The following is a 15,242-nucleotide window of genomic DNA, read 5'->3' as shown; positions in this document are numbered from 1 at the left end:
GACTTAAAAATACATTTTTCACTGTTAGTATGCAAAACTAGCCTCAAATTAGCTCAGAGTTATCATCTTGGAAGTCTCTTTTCATAAAAGCTGTCCTACTAAAATAATTTCTTTTGTTCCTCACACTCTAGGCAATCTTGCAGATTTCCCAGTTTCACTATTAACACTCAATAAATAGGAGAAGGTGACACTGAGAACTCCTAGTATCTAATAAGCAACATGCCTGTAGCACATGTTTTAACACTAATTTAATAGGGATCTTCCTCACAGTGAGTAACGTGTTCCAGTACTTACTTATGTATGCTACTCAGAGGTTAGTGTGCAAATGCATCTGCAACCTTTGTGCAGGCTGGGAACATCTGATGGAAATGAACTGTCCTTACCTGGTATCCTGATACTTTTGGCTGGGTTTTCTGCAAACACTGGCATCTTGAACCTTGCACACAGAGGTCTTCAGTGTAAGGCTGTCTTTCCCCATCTGTTTCCATTGGTCTTCCTTTTGACTGTACTAATCATTTACTCTCTCAGATTGTTTTCACTCTTCAAAACTGGGATCCAAACAAGCCCATTAAACTACCGAGTTTTCTGGGCTGACATTTATGGGGGGTGATTGTCTTTTTGGAAAGGCTGAGATTGTTCTGGAAATGTTTTATAATTTAATGGGATAATGACAATTCAGGTGATTAAACAAGCTGTCAGAATGTATGGGAAAATCCAGTTGTTTCTATGATCTGCTACAAGTTACATCTCAGTGTCTCTAAGCTGTTGTTACATGCATATATGCATGAATATAGGTACATATTCATGCATATATGAATATGAGAAACTGCAATGATGACTTACAGGAATATAAAATGAATTTGATTGGGTTGGGAAAAATTTCTCTCTCAAGTAAAAGAAGAACCAAAAAACATAGGAGAACATATGTAACATCTCCATCCCCATGCAGTGGCTGTCTTCACTAGAGCTGTGTACTTCAGATGGTTATCCTGCTTTGGCTATGACACTGCATAGCCAAACAGAAACAGGAGGAAAAATGAAAATAAGACTGCCTTCCAGTCCCATCTGCAGCTTTAGTGGTAACAATTTCTCCTGCAACACTGGTTTTGTGTGGAGGAATTCACAAATAGCTGAAAGCCTCAAAAAAGGAAAGCACACATTTCTCAGGAGTTGTCAGTAACTCTGAAATACCTCTTATATGGCACATTATATTTCAAAACACAAAAGATAATTTTATATTAAAAACCATGAACAGCATCTAATTGCATCTCCTGAACTTTAACAGGAAGTTTTTGTCTTGCAGTTTTAGAATTGTGGTACAGGATCCATCACACTTCTTTTCTGCACAAACAAAAGTTGAAATATTTTCCTGGTATTTTAAAAGAATGATTTATTGATTTCTAGGGCTGATTACGAAGCTCTAGCAGATCGTTGTGAGACTTAGAAAGTATAAGCTTTACAAATTCCCTCTTGAGGCAAGCAGATTAGCCAGAAGAAATAGATCCGAAGAGTGCTCTGGGATGAGATTGCAGCAATACAGAATAAGGCTCTGCAATGTGACTCTGCGGAGTAAGTGAAATATGGCTTAGAAAACAAAGCATTGTTTCCTTTACGTTACTGTTGATTTTCTCATCCCCTGTATATATTGATGGTAAACTTAGACTTTGTTCCTGTCTCAGTCTAGAGAAGAAAAGCAGATTTCAATTTCAGATCATCTAGGTAGTTTTTCAAAATACAGATCAATAAACCTTGCTTTCCAAAGAGCCAAACTTCAGATAGTTTTCTTCTCTCAGCCAACATTTTCCCACTGTAGTATCTACAGCGCACATGAAAGAATTTACTGAGGGTATGTGTACTTTGAAAACACTGGGATTTAAAAACATAGGTTTTGAATTCGAACATCCACTCTTATGGGCATTTATAGCTGGAAGGGAGCTTGTAAGTATGGGGTTAGTTAAGTACAATAAAAATACAGTGACAAATGTGGGCAATAGAAGACTGTTCAAGGTTCTCTAATTCCTTACAGTAGAGTTTTATAAACTATGCTTTGTAGATTCTCTATACTGGTCTGAAATGTATTTATTTTTAAATTAAGGAAATTATTAATGTTTTATGTTAGGATTTTCTGGAAATTTGCATGAAGATTGATTTTTATCATCAATTAAGAACAAGCACATACTTTTGCTTAACTAATCTTTGATCTCCTGTCCTTGGGGAGTTTTTTCCTTTAGACCCTTTACATTGCAATTACATTTAAAGACAGCTGAAGGACACGTGTGTGACTTCTCTTCAAATGTAAGAAGATATTTTGCCTATAAACCAGGCCATAATTGTCCAAGAATATGTGAGGTATTCCTCTTGTCTGTATGCCTTTTCCATGGTTTACAGCAGAGCTACGTTTCACACTAACAGGCCACCTGATTGAAGTTTCAGTGTCTGAAAGTAATAGAGTCCCTGCAAAGCTGGTAAGTCACTTTACACACGAATTATGTGATTTTAAATTTTAATGGTTTTCCAGAAGTTACTCAGAAAATTGCCAAAGATTTCTTGCACAGATTCCTCACAGTGCTCTTAAGAAAATAATCTTCTAACTAATTTTACTAATTTAAGGTCACTGAAACTAAAAAGAACTGTGTGGACCAGCTTGCAGGTCCAGATTCAGCTGCTGATTTAGGGACCCAAACTGGGACACAACAGCTTGAACCCAGTTATCTGGCCTCAGCAGGGTGCTTCAAAGTTGCGTACAAGAAGCACATTTTCTGTCAAAGAACAAACATGATTAAAAATAAATTTTTACTGATTTTTTTTTTTCAATTAGATGGCACTTGAGGTCTTCAGAGTATTTTAGTTTCAATCCTTTTTCTTCCAACTGAAAGCTTTATCCAAGCTGTTGGCAATCTTAAGGAAAGATTGAATGAGTAGTACCATTTTTCTAGGAATGAGACTGTTGAGACAAATAACAAGTTAGCTTTATGGTTTTTAGAAAAATGTTTTAATAAAGAAATGATAAATTTATTATACGTGCTCAATCCTTCTAAGTCTGGCAATAACACATTTGGCACTTCAGTCTTATAAATGGGAGAAATGAATGACAAACCAAGCCATTTTGTGGAAGCCCAACCAGCAGTGGAAGTAGTTGCTGGAAGCAGACAGCTCTAGCCTAGGCATTGCTCCCAGTGCACCATCCCAGCAATATTTCTATACCCAACTATAGCTTAAGATGTATATTACAGATAGAAGTGTCCATAGGAATGGCACTCACCTAGATTATTAAAAGTTAAACCCTCTCTTTCTTCATAATTGTGTTGACTGGATATATATATAACTGGATTGACTGGACATAACTGGATTGACTGCAGGAATACTAACTAAAGGACTGTTTAATCTAAACTTTCCTGGCATATATGTTAGCATATGGCAAGGGAAGGAAGGCAATGCTAGAAGTTAAGTCACATTCTTACATTTTAAAAGCAAGAAAGCGTAAACTCAGAGGCATAATTAGATAAAACTTTTCCTTTTGAATTGCATCTATGATCTTGCTGGCTACATACTCTGCATCACAAACAGGAAGAAAAGGGTGGTTTCTGGTGAAAAAAGAAAAAAAGCATTATGAAATTCTAAAACTTTACTTTTGAAATGCATTCTAACACAGAAATAATTTAATTAAATTATTTAAGAGTATTCCCTCTTCCCTGTAAGTAGTCTTGAAAAGGAGTCTCCAATCTCTTTGTTCCTGCTATCACTAAAATAAATTCAAAACACTTTGATTTGTGTGACTTTTAATGACTTCTGTGCAAGCCCTGCTCTGACCCCAACATAAGTGATGCCCACAGTGACTGCAGCATTGTAAACTTCCAAGCCTAGCCATACTATGTGCTATTCTATGCATAATAATTCTGCCCTCCACACACTTTCTCTGACTCTACTGGAGCTACTGAGGTGACAGCTAAATAGGCCAGAACCAGGCTTGCTTCCAGTGAGGAGGAAGGTTGTGCTCTACATAATATTGCTACTACAGGATGGTAAGTGTTGAAAGGAGGAGCAGAGAGCTGAAAAAACAAGATCGCTACTGCAATGGCAAATTTGGTACCTCCCATTGCTATAACCATAGAGCCACCTACCAGATACTACCACAACAGCTATTCTCATTCAGAGCAGTATAGTACCTGCTAATATAGGTGGAAGGCATAGTTGTTAATGACAGATCATGGTTTCTTGACAGCCATAACTGTAATCACTGTGCCAGAAATACTTGGGGGCAGAGAACCGCAACATTTCCCATTCTACTGACAACGCTGCCTTAAATACTGCTGTGCATCCCTAACCATTCCTTAACTGCAAGATCATAGCACATCAGTTATTAACTGTATACAAGTTTTGGATTTCTTACGTCAAGAGACATTGTTGTACGTGCCAGTAGGGCAAAAATACTGACCTGAAAAGCAAATCAAGCTTATAATAGTTAGGGACTGAATATGGATACTGATTATTTCTCACAATGAAATAGTACGCATCTAAATTTTACTTACTGGCTTTGAAAATCTTCAGCTAATTCAGTATTGATAAAAGAAGTACAAGTAATTGTGGTTTTAATGCCTTGTTTTCCTGCATGATACAGTTCCGAAGCTAAGGCTTCCATCATTCCAATGAGTGCATACTTACTTCCAGTGTAATCTGAAAAGTGAAGAAAGAGGAATTATCCAAAATATGTCAAAAGCAAAACTCTTAAGTGTCATATACAGGATTTAATGTATTTGAATATTATTTAAGCCCTGATATTACTTAGTTATATAGCTTGTAACTGGTATTTTAAGAATGCTGTGCATCTTGGTGATGCTCTGAATATTAAAGGCTCTTCCCATGACTGTTCTACAGTTGTGTAAGGTAAGATTAATCCTTTCCAGAGGACTTTCTTCAGTGCACTATAGAGAGATACAGAAGATGAGCTTATTCAACATGTTATTTCCAGATACTCAGATATTGTTTCAGTTCACAACGTCTTCACCCTTTAATATCAGAGGTCACATTTCAGTAAGAACTAATTCTGATGGTAAAATCTAAATACCCTCCTTATAAATGCTGCTCCAATCTATTACTTCTTCTGATTTGCCCTGCAACTACAATGCATTTTGTTTCCCAGGAAGACTGAATCTTGTCTGACTTTTATTGTCTGATGAACATATGGAACATCCTTGGAGATAATCAAAATTTGCCCTCAGAAGGCCCTGTGCAATCTGATCTAAGTTGGGTCTGCTTTTATTTGGAGATATAGACCAAATGACCTCCAGAGATTCCTTTCAACCCAAATTATTCCACTGTTTTGCAGCCATTAAGAACCTTATTTTAATACAGGAATGTACACGTGGTTTCCTAAAGCTTTTTCAAATGTAGACAGAACAAAATCCGATTTTCCTAAGAGAGTAATTTCATACAACCTGAAAACGCATAGCTAAGGTGTAAAAGTTATAATGCATGGATAGGCAGGCCCACTCTCATGAGCCTTACAATTAAATAATGAAAACTGGACACGACCTCTTTTCAAAACTGAATCTGACCCAATGATAACAGGCAAATAAACACTACAGTAACACCGTGAATCATGGTGAGATACATATTACACTTAAGTTCACATTCTCATAGGGTAGGTGACCTAATGAGATAATGAGATCAGGATGGCACAGAAGCTGGAGGATACACTGGGCAGCAGACCCAGCTGATTAAATACTCAGGACTGTAGCAGACAGCTCTCCTGAGGGAAACAGATAAAAATATGGAGCTGTTAAATAGCTTAAACTGCTGTCGATTTAAAAATTAATTTTAATGGAAATTCTCCCCAAAATCCTTCTGGAACTGAAAACTGTTTTCCAACTATAGTTCCAGGTATAAACCACGTATATCTCATGACTCAGAAAACCTGGCATGAGAAGTACTAGACAACTGATAGGCAAGGTTCCATTCCATGCACATGTACAAGTATTGTCCTTCCTCTGTGGAGGAAGCAGGCTGCAGTCAGACAGTAACACCTGAAGTGAGCTCCCTGCACTACCCAGGCAACATGCCACCATCATCCTCTTCAATACAGCACCAGCATTCTTATCTGCAGGCTCTTCCCGAGTGTTTGTATGTCAGTACAACTACTTAAGCAGTTGGGATCTCCAAGAAAAGTTACTGGTATGTACATCTAATTTATAGCAGCACTTGAGGATAGTAACCTGACATTTTATAGACCCCCAACAGTCCTGCTGCACTGGCTGTGCTAACCAGGTGTCCACAGTTACAGGTCATCATGGCTGGAAGAAAGGTCTTGCAAGTTTAGGAGACATATAAAAAACCCCTTTATAACTGGACATGCCAAAAACGTTGCATTACAAATTAGGCTTTACAACCTGATTTGCTTTCTGGGGCTTCAATATACAAGAAGCCTAAATAACCTCCTATCTCTTTATTTATAGACTGCATCAAATAGAACATAAATACATATAGATATAAATGTAGGTATAATATAAACATACATAGAATATTCCTAGAATTATAAATGAGACAGCATTTCCTTGACTGACTGATCTCTATCTGAAGATCTGCTGGCATTAAAATCATAGTATTAAAAGCAGCAAAGTTTGTATTTTCTCTGTTTCCTGTTTCCTCATGGTTTGTCTATTCAAGACTACTACCAAAGGTTTGGTACACAAGAGGGAGCTAGAAGTCAACACATCAAGAGGATGGTTCAGTGGTCTTTAGGCCCTACTACAAACCAAACTACCTGGAAACACCAGAACCTCAGATCACTGCTGTGGGTGATGCTAACTATATAAGGAGGACTCTAATGTTTTATGAAGGGGAAGATAAGGCAGAAGACAAGAGCAGTAAGAATTTTTTTTCAATAGCTGAGATGTCCTGCAATGTCTATTTGACTCCAAATATGTGTGCCTAGTAAATGTTTTTTTTTGGTGGAGGGCCCACGGTCACTGTCCTCCTGCCCTATACCTCTTCAAACCTGTCAGGAGGAACATCTCTCCCAGTCTCTCTGCCTCTAGTATTTGGATAAATGATGCACTGTGGGCTGCGAAATTATTAGAGAGCTTCTATCTGCAGTGATTTTCCTTTGAGAAATGCCATTTAGGGAGGGAGTGCAATGCTTCATTTTTCCCTGATGCAGGCTGCTCACTCAGGCATATAAACAACAAATGCAAGAGGGGGCAAGAGTAACACTCCCTCACAAAAACCCTCCTAAAGATCTACTGAGATCCCAAATAACAGCAAATTCCTTCAGAGTTATGAAAACAAAGCAAAGATAATACATACTGCCCAGATTAGTCTTCTCTGTAGATTAAGCAGACGGTGACTAGGAATGAAAATACAACCTGAAGACTGACACATGCAACCTAGATAGAAACATCTAGGTTGGAAAAGACCTTTAAGATCACCGAGTTCAACTGTAAACCTAACATTGCCAAGTCCACGGCTAAACCATGGATGTGCCTCCCCAGATGCTACAAGTCTGATGCCAGCAGACACCAGGAGCTGCCATGTCAGCACTAACTTTAGCCACAGCTCTTAGAGACACAGCATGTTCCACAACACTGCCATAAATTTTTAATCTACCGAAGCCCCCAGGCAGGCTTGTGTTAACATCACTGAGGCACAGGGGGACGACTGCCAATTTGGTGTGTCTCCAGTTACAGGATGATAAAAATATGCGTCTCCCCCCATTCAAGGTCCTTCCCATCCCTGTTCCAAACTGCGTTCCCCAGGTAGGTGCCACCATGGTGATGTTCACACTAAAACACTTGCCTGTAACCTTTCAGTCACACAGGAGTGGAAAAAAAATACATTACCCAGACTTGAGAGAGGAAGTTGACTCTTAAGGTCTTTTCAAAATCTGCATCTGGAATGTCACAGAACTTTTTCCCAAGCAGTATACCACCATTATTGATTAGAACAGTAACATCCCCAACTTCTCTTCTAACCTGAACAAAAAAGATAAGCAGAAAGCTTTAGAAGGTATCCTTGCCTCTTGTGTTTCACTTATCAAAATGTTAGTGCTATTTGCAATTCTTTTTCTCTAACGGAAATGTAAGTATGTAAGAACTGTTGTTTGGCATCAGATCAAAGGTTCAGCTCTTTGCTGATATGGGCACAGCAAATTCTGCAGGCTGGAGCTCTGTGGCTGATTCAGTTAACGTGTTTGGAGATTGAGAGTAACTTGAGTGCACAAAACAAACATTTTGAGACTGTTAAATGAAGAAAAACCAAATCATTTCAAAATGTTCATCACTGACAGGGAAGTCCAACAGAGAAATTACTTACCTAAACTAATAATTTTGGAGCATGTCTTTGCAAGAAGCAGAAAGGGGATTTGATGCCAACTGGGAACAGGGATTTGATGCCAACTGAAAATGTTATTTTTTTTTTTTTTAAGAGATTTGATCTTGGTAAATTAGAAAGTGATTTTTTTTCCTTGCAAAAAGGGGATTATGAAAGAATTGCTGTTTGATTTATAGTATCACTTCAAGTGAAGATCAAGTGTCACATTTTAAGTACTGACCACAAAACTGCAGGAGTCATAATCATAGTCTTACACAGTCTTCCGTACTGCCCAGGCTCCTTGAACACTGTGTTTTGGGTCAGAACAGGCCAGAACACTCAACAAATTGTTCATGTCTGCAGAAATACTATTATGGTATGATATATCCTTGCCCAGGTAATGCTGTAATACCACTTGTGGTTCTTAACATCTAGTACCAATGGCCCCAAATGAAGATTTTTTCTGTGCACCGTTAGTTGGCTGTGCCTGTAAAGAACAGGTAAAATAACACTGCTGACTGCAAACATAAGAACTGTGGTTCCAGACAACTTAGATCCTGAATCCAACTTACCCTTTAGAATTACTTTTCATTGGGAACATTTCTTGAGCAAAACCATTTATTTCAAATTTTCATAGCCATGTTCAGAAAAAAAGTAATCTGTTCTAGTTAAAGTTAAAAGCAACAACCACAAAACAAAGAGGCCCCTGACAACTCATGGGAAATTAACGTTACATTTCAAGGTTATCCCAAACCAATCTATCAAGATTCACGTCTCATGAAATATTTTAGCCAATTTCTCTGATGTATGCCATCAGACACAAAATGTCGAAGATGTGACCTGACAGTCATGTATATTAAGTACATACACTGAGAATTTAACATAAGAAGAATTTATCCTTGGCTAAAACAGCAGAGTAGCTAACTGGATTACAGGTGAGGTTATACTGGGAAATGTTTTCAGGCAGTATGTAGTTTAAAGACCAGTAAAAATTAATAATGGTAATTTAATGTCCCATTTCTGGACTCTTATAATAAAAATAATAGTTTAAAAAGCATTATGTCAGCACAGCAGAAGAGTCTCATTTAAAATGGGTTCTCTCTCTACCTTACCTTCCAGCGGGACTGACCAAAAATTAAACTGAAGCTGACTCATCAATTTGACTGGAGACTAGCCATGTACTGATGGTATTTCTGAAGCCATGACCCCACATCACCCTGACAGAACTACAATTTTCTAAACAAATAGACAAAGGACCTCCCCCTTAAAATTGCCACTGTTTGGGGTTTAAAAAATTGGTATCCTAAAGAAATTTTAAAGCCTAAACAAGCTAATACATGGAGCTAACCTCTCCTGCATGTTTTTACTATACCCTTAATCTAATCTCACAAGAAAGACTGGAAATGGATACATCTAGACAGAACAAATTAAAAGACAGTCACTTTATGGTGATCATAGTTTAAGTTCCATCTAGAAGCTACTTGTCAAAAAAATGAAAGTCATTGCCCTGTGTGTTTACTGACCTTTAGTGAACAGCACAGATTCTAGAGACAAAAAGATAAAGATTCTAAAAAATATCAATAACATACACTATTAAAAAGAAGCAAAAAATCAGAAGCAAGAAACTGTATCTTACCTTGTCTGCCTGTTCACAGACCTCCTCCCTGTTGCTGTAGTCACAGTGGTAGGCAAACACTCATTTAGCTCCATTTTTCTGAGCTAATCTGCATGTTTCTTTGTTACCTTCATCATCAGTGTCCCAAAAAACCAAGGTTGCTCCTAAAGGAGCAAAATTTAAGGCGCTCTGTCTTCCAACCCCATTTGTGGAGCCCGTAATGAGCACTATTTCCCCAGCAAAACTTTTTTTGCATGGAGGAAATATGAGAAAGATTAACTTCTCAAGAGAGGAAAAAATCAGTAATTTCAGGAACTGCAGTATCTTCAGGATGCTTCTGAACATGATTTCTCAGGCACGAACACTGTTCTTCTGTCACAGAAACCCAGAAATACAGTTTGTTACTGGCCCTCCAAAACAGTGACACACTAACTAAAGAAAGATTGACTTTCGAACAGCAACTTCTTTCACGCTGTTCTTTTGCGCAAGTACAAAATACATTACTAAAGATGGTTCTGTGAAAGCTGCCAGCTTCGTACTAGTAGGATTAAAGCAAATACCTCCTGTTAGAACCTACACACCTGCTGCTTTGTCCCAGAGCGCTCAGTTTCTCTCTCTGTTTTTAAGGTTCAGTAACGCACAATACAGGTATGTTGTGGCAATGGCTCTAAATGGTTTGTTTTCATAGCAAGGTGGTATAAGCTGACCAGGAAAAGGACTGAAAACGGTGGCACGGTATCAACCTTAGGAAGGAGGGTGTCTTCCTTAGCAGAAAGTATGATCCGCCGTTTCAGAAGTCAAGTAAGAAGATATCCACACCGTGTGTATGTTCCAATGCTGTACGGCCAAAACTACACAAACTGTATCAGTTTGAAAGCAAATTGCCAACCACAGAGCAAAGCACGGCCCGTGAGTTATGAGCCTTGATTTTCACCCCGCATTTAGACCACACCACTTCCCGTACAGCACTTTATAGAGGAGAACGGCAGGGATAAGAAAGAGCGGCCATCACCGACCCGCCGGCCTCAGGCAGCCGGGCTGCGGCCCGGGGAAGTGCCTCCTGCCTGCCTGCGGCCCCCTCCCCACGGCCCCTGTCCCTGCCTCCGCGGGCCGGCACCGCCGCCGCCCCCCCCGCCTGCCCCCATGCCCCGCAGCCGCCGCCCTCACCACCGCGCCGTGCCGCCCGCACCGGCCTGCCCGCCGTGCCACAGCCGCTGGCCCGGCCCGGGGGATTGGCTATAGGGAGGGTGGAGGCGGCCCGAGGAGCTGCGGGGAGCGGGGCAGAGGCTGGGGCTGCGGCTTGGGGCAGGTGGCACTTCGTCGCCGGGCGTGTGCGGAAGGGCCCGGCTGTAGGGAAGAGGCGTCAAGCCTGGGTGGCTTCCCAGAGTCGGGTGTCGGGAGGAGCCGCTTGCTACCGCGCTAGGAACCTGCGGTGCTGCTCGGTTAAATGAGCAGTAATCAGCGCTATTTAAAACAGTATAAAATCACAGAACCACAGAATGGTTTGGGTTGGAAGGGACCTTAGAGATCATCTGGTTTCAACCACCTGCCATGGGCAGGGACACCTTTCACTAGACCAGGTTGCTCAAAGCCCCGTCCGACCTGGTCTTGAACACTGCCAGGGATGGGGCAGCCACAGCTTCTCTGGGCAACCTGTACCAGGGCCTCGACACTCTCATAGTGATGAATTTCTTCCAATATCTAATCTGACTCTACCCTCTTTCAGTTTAAAGCCATTTCCCCCTTGTCCTCTCACTACAGGCCCTTGTAAAAAGTCCTTCACCAGCTTTCTTGTAGGTCCCCTTTAGGTACTGGAAGCTGCTCTAAGTTCTCCCCGGACACTTCTCCAGGCTGAACAAACCCAGGTCTCTCAGCCTGTCTTCATAGGAGAGGTACTCCAGCCTCTGAGCAACTTTGTGGACCTCGTCTGGACTTGTTAAGTATAAATAAAATAAAATAAAACCCCACAAACAAACACCCCCCCCCCCCCCCCCAAACCAACTATATGTACCTATCTATGAGAGCTTCCAGTAACAAGTTTTCTGATGGCTGGCATTAGTTTTAATCATAACAAAACTTTTAAATATATGAAACATGGCAAATGCACAAACTGATCAATTTAAAAGTTAAACCTTCCCTCCTGTGCCCTAACTGCCCAAGCCAGGATGGTAGCATCTTGCTTGAGGAAGGACCTGGGTATGGATTTGGAAAGCAAGTACTTTTCCCTTCCTCTGCTGCTACTTGATTGTAGTTATGAAGTTAAACACTTCTTAGTTTATGTCATAAATCACTGTTCTCCAGCTTGCCTGTTTGCTGGAATGGGAATGAAAAGGGAGATGCTGATCATAGATGTCTCCCCAGTGAAACCACCTGATTACCATTGTTTCACATGTTTAAAACAACAGTTGTGGTTCCTCAGTTTTCATACATACATTATCCAGCCTTAAAACTGCAGTTCCACACCACTGTACTGTATTTTTCTTTCCAAGATTGAACAGAAAGCCATGTTCCCTCTTAGGCCTGTAAGACTGTGCTTTTCCTGTTATATTCTCAGCTTGTCTTGATCACTGTGACATCCTCCACATACTTTCCTTAGAAAGGCAAATGTACAAATTTGCTGTACTTTGCATTTTGAATAAGCAATACTAAATATCTTCTCTTGCTCATCAGCAAGTCATAGAAGGAAAGAATTTGGTTGAGGTCACATTGTGTTCTGGTCCACATTGTTCAATTTATGGGGAATCATGGGACATTCTTCATTTCAGCTGAGATAAAATGGTAGTTCACATAAATTGATGCAATTTACATCAAGAAATATGGAGGGAAAGTCTATGCTGTCAGTGTTAATAATTGTATGGAAGTGATGTACTTCCATGCACAATTTACCATTGTGTATTCTGTTTAGATGTTAGAAAAAGGTGGTGAAAAAAAAACCAACGAAATAATCTGGCTTTGCTGCCCAGGGTGGAATGTCTATATTCTCCAGAAGAAGATGGGGAGCAGAATGATGTCTTCTGTGAGTTAGTCAGACAGAAAGTCTTTTCTTCTGTACTCTGACCAGTTCTTTCTGTCAGATGATATTCCCTGTCTCCCAATTATTTGAAAATACTAAAATTATTTATGACTGTGGAACTGTATATTCTTTTCTCTCTTCAGCCCTTTTCAGCTTGAATAAGAAGCAATTGGGCTGTTCAGCTATTTCACTCAGATGGGTTGTTTATCTGCATGTGTGCACAATGGCACTTGAAAGTACTCAAATAATTTGCCTTTTTTCTTGGATACTGAAAAAATGGGTTCTTACATTAGTGACAGTGGTGCTTAGGACTACAGAGGTGGGTTGTCTGATCTTTTTGAGCCTTATTAAACAGTACACAGTGTCACTGTGCCACTGTGGAGCCGAATAGTAATGGGTAATGGGAAGGAAATATGGTGCTCCTGCTCAGGAAGGATCTCTTTTCTGAGATCACTTCCTGAGATCAGGGCCTCTGGGGTGCCTTCAGGGACTCTGAACTCCAACAGTAGTGTGACAGTAGAGGGCAGAAGGCAAAGGGGATGTGCTGATGGGTGTCTGGGCACTTAGGCAGACAAACTGCTATGTTTTATAGTAGCTGGAGCTTTCTCAAGGCATGACTCAATGCATCTAATGAGCTTGAGAAATCAAATAGCCTGAAAATCACCGAAGAAAGAAGAACAATGCCAGGAACAAGTGCAACCAGGAGACCAAAACATCTGGAGTGACCTAACAGTGCAAGGGAACCAGAGATCGTTAAGAAGATTTCAAAGCTGTGCAGGATTTGGAGGGGAAAGTGTCCTCAGTAGTGAAGAATATTATTCAGAAAATTATTTTCTCTAAGCATTTCTCTTTACCTACTGCTACACCCATTCATTTTACCTCAGGTTAAGCTTAGTTAGTGATTTAATTGCTCCTTTCACTAAGATATTGAGAAAACTGAATGATGATGGTATTCACATTTACACAGAAAAAGGCAGACTAGATGTGTCAGCATGCTGCCATCTTTCTTGGCCAGACCTCACCAGTGACTTTAGCCTTTTGAGGGCCCACGAGGATTGGTGCTGGGACAGTGAAGACTGGTATGTTTAAAAGGCATTTGAGGGCACTATGCATTATGAACAGTAGTGACGCTGTGAACAGATTCATTTTATGCAGTGATGGTGAAACTTCTTGAATCTAAGGGATCTCTGAGGAATTCAGAGGGGAAGCTATTACTTCTGAACCTCTTAATCTAGCCTGAGAAACCTGTTTAAGTAATTTTTATCTCCATTACTACAGAGAAACTCAGTATAATGGATACCTGGGAGTAAAACACCTCCCATATCCCGAGCCTGTTGATCTGCAGATGGGTAAGTGAAGTTTAAGCATGCATGAACTCCCATGGAAGGTCTTTGCTTTGACTAGTTTCCACTGCTTCTGTTCAGATGGAAGCTGACAGCTTCTTTATTTTTCTGGCTGATGGGCAAAGAATGAGTTAATCACTTTTTGAGAATGACTTTGTCACATTGACTGTGTCACCAGCAGTCACAGCATGACAGCTACGCCGTGTTCACAAAATAATCATAATATTTTCTATGTAATATTTTTCTGGATGGAGAAATGTGGTGCAGTTGAAAGTTCAGCCCCATTTCCTACCCTTATCAGCCAGTTGTTTGCAGAGATGAAGATGGAAGTGTGAAGAACTGTGAAAGTCCCACTATAAAACCTATTTATACTGCAGGTCATGATTGAAAAATGCTGGTGTACATGTTCTAAGAAAGGCTTATGTGGCTTATCTGCCTCAAGTGCTTTTATGAGAGAAATTCACCTATTATTTATACCACTGCTGCCATTGTCTTCTGCTCAAGAGAGAAAGAAAAACAATTACCTGTATAAGTGATTTAGAATATTTTCCAGAGGCATTAAGTCTAAGGGTTAAGATGCACATTCTCATAGGAGTGTAGGAATAGTTTTCATAACTCAGTGTCCTGTAATTTTATATGGACTGGAATTGAAATGAAGTCTGATGAGAGGTTTGCAGTTGGAGTGCAAGTCAATGCATACATTTAAATTTAGTAGGGAATTACAGGGTTGGTAGGATCTTTTGCAGTCACTTGTACTGAGAAAGGGAGTAACGGCAGAAAAGCGAGATGGAAAGGTCATGTATGCCCCTGTATACTTACAGACGTGGATAGCTATGGAAAGGTTTACTGCGCATAGTCTGTGTGCAAGGATATGCCAGCCTTTTCCTTGAAGAAGCAGTGCAGTGCTTTTAACAAACCGTTTAGCAGAGCAATGTGCTTTTGTGATGACTGTTTAACCTTGAGAGAT

At 40.1% G+C, this 15,242-nt stretch overlaps 1 pseudogene; it reads right to left on the bottom strand.

Annotated features, from left to right (window-relative positions):
* Positions 1–2,825: 2,825 nt before the first annotated feature.
* LOC133266827 (epidermal retinol dehydrogenase 2-like) lies at positions 2,826–10,970 on the bottom strand (annotated as a pseudogene).
* Positions 10,971–15,242: the final 4,272 nt, after the last annotated feature.

The sequence above is a fragment of the Pezoporus flaviventris genome, unplaced genomic scaffold (genome assembly GCF_033815535.1).
Source record: "Pezoporus flaviventris isolate CSIRO_AGI_PZ_B2104156 unplaced genomic scaffold, CSIRO_AGI_Pfla_v1 ptg000007l, whole genome shotgun sequence".
Lineage (NCBI taxonomy): Eukaryota > Metazoa > Chordata > Aves > Psittaciformes > Psittacidae > Pezoporus > Pezoporus flaviventris.
This window is presented reverse-complemented; position numbering and strand designations above follow the sequence as displayed.